The sequence below is a fragment of the Elephas maximus genome, chromosome 20 (genome assembly GCF_024166365.1).
Source record: "Elephas maximus indicus isolate mEleMax1 chromosome 20, mEleMax1 primary haplotype, whole genome shotgun sequence".
Taxonomy (NCBI): domain Eukaryota; kingdom Metazoa; phylum Chordata; class Mammalia; order Proboscidea; family Elephantidae; genus Elephas; species Elephas maximus.
Window position 1 is genome coordinate 3,883,172 of NC_064838.1, and position 2,270 is coordinate 3,885,441.

Below are 2,270 nucleotides of genomic sequence, written 5' to 3' on the forward strand. Positions count from 1 at the left end.
GTATGTGTGTGTATGTGCATGTGCGTGTGTGCGCCTGTGTGTGTGTATGCGTATGTGCATGTGCGTGTGCATGTGTGTGTGCATGTGTATGTGTGCATGTGTATGTGCATGTGTGTGTGCATGTGTATGTGTGTGTATGTGCATGTGTATGTGTGTGTGCGTGTGTATGTGCATGTGTATGTGTGTGCATGTGTGCATGTGCATATGCATGTGTATGTGCATGTGTATGTGTGTGCGTGTGCATGTGTATGTGTATATGCATATGTATGGTTTAGGTGAATGTTTAGCTCAAGTTAATTTCTCATACAAAAATTTATATGCATATTGCTCTGTGACATTAGTTGCAATCCTTGTAATGTGACAGCACAGTCCCCCTTTCCACTCCCTGGGTTTCTTGTGACCATTCAACCAGTTCCTGTCCCTTCCTGCCTTCTCATCCTGCCTCCAGACAGGGGCTGCTCATTTAGTCTCGTGTATCTGCTTGAACTAAGAAGCACACTTTTAGTGAGTATTATTCTATCATTTGTAGTCCAGTCTAATCTTTGTGTGAAGAGTGGGCTTTGGGAATGGTTTTAGTTCTGGGTTAACAGAGTGTCTGGGGGCCATGGCTTTGGGGGTTCCTCCAGTCTCAGTCAGGCAATTAAGCCAAAACCTATTGCTATCAAGTTGATTCTGGCTCATAGTGACCCTTCAAGACAGAGTAGAACTGCCCCATAGGGTTTCCAAGAAGCACCTGGTGGATTCGAACTGCAGAACTTTTGGTTAGCAGCTGAACTCTTAAGCACTGTTTCCAGTCCCGTCATTAAATCTGGTCTTTTGATGTGAATACAAGTTCTGCTCCACACTTTTCTCTGGCTCTGTCAGGGACTCTCTGTTGTGTTCTCTGTCAGGGCAGTCATTGGTGGTAGCTGGGCACCATCTATTTCTTCTGGTCTCAGACTGTTGGAGTCTCCGGTTTATGTGGCCCTTTTGTCCTTTGGGCTAATATTTTTCTCATGTCTTTGGTTTTCTTCATCCTCCTTTGCTCCTAGTGGGTTGGGACCAATTGATGCATCTCAGATGGCTGCTCGCAAACTTTTAAGACCCCAGACGCCACACTATTTCTAGCTTTTTAAGGAAGTGCCAAATCGATCTCCACAGTGGTACCATTTTACATTCCCACCAGCAGTGCACAAGTGTTCCAGTCTCTTCACAACCTCTCCAACATTTATTATTTTGTGTTTTTTGGATTAGTGTCTGGCCTTGTTGGGGTAAGATACTATCTGATTGTAGTTTTGATTTGCATTTCTCTAATGGCTAATGTTTGTGAACATTTCCTCATTTATCTGTTAGCTGCCTGAATGTCTTCTTTGGGGCAGTGTCTGTTCATTTCCTTTGCCGATTTTTTAATTGGTTGTTTGTCTTTTTGCTGTTGAGGTGTTGCAGTACTGGCAGCCGTTACTGACCATGACATTTCCATGATATCTAAACTTGTAGTTCCAGAAAAAGACAAATGTTGATTAATAGAACAGTGTAGAAAGGCAGTTGCTGGTTAGCATAAGAGTGGTGTATATGATGGCGTTAATTCTGGAGTCCTGGAAGCTGCTAGGTGCTCATCCGTCACATGGCCACTCATAGCCAGGCAGAAAGGTCTGAGAAAAGCAGCGAAGCCAGCCACGCCAGCATTTACACATGAAACAATTCTTGGGCAGCCAGGTGTCATGGGGCATAGACCTACAGTTCTCTTTGCAAACATCATGCTTACAGTTCTGTCCATGGAAGTAGAGAAGACAGGCACAAAAGGGCCCCAGCATGTAGGTTCCCCAGTTGGACAGCAGGTCTTGTTTAGCTCTTTACTGTCCTGATGCTGGTGAACAACACAAAGTGGAAAGGCTGATGGTGATCTACAGGCTCCTCCTGGGACCAAATGTCAGCGTCTCCCTGTGGGGGTGTGCAAGTTCATGGTGGCCCAACCCAGCAACTAATCCCAGTTCAAATGCTTTGGAAAAGGCCGTGATGAAAATCATACTGGAAGAGAAGCACTCCATCTTCCTGAGTTCCATAGCTCTTAGTCTTAATAATTTAGGGAGAAAAATGTTAGCATGGCTTTTAAATTGACACAGTCATTGCCAAAACACCCCAAAGAAAATATTCATTTCCTGAAGTGAAAATGGAAATGTAAAAAGGAAAAGTATCCCAAATAAGAAATATGGTTTCTGCAGAAGGCGTCAGAATGTACAAGGAAACCCGGACGCTCATCGCTTTATGGTTCCAAAGAATGCTTTGACCTT

At 44.1% G+C, this 2,270-nt stretch overlaps 1 pseudogene; it reads right to left on the reverse strand.

Moving 5' to 3' along the window:
- Positions 1-1,531: 1,531 nt before the first annotated feature.
- On the reverse strand, positions 1,532-2,027 carry LOC126064363 (putative teratocarcinoma-derived growth factor 3; annotated as a pseudogene).
- Between the last annotated feature and the right edge of the window lie 243 nt (positions 2,028-2,270).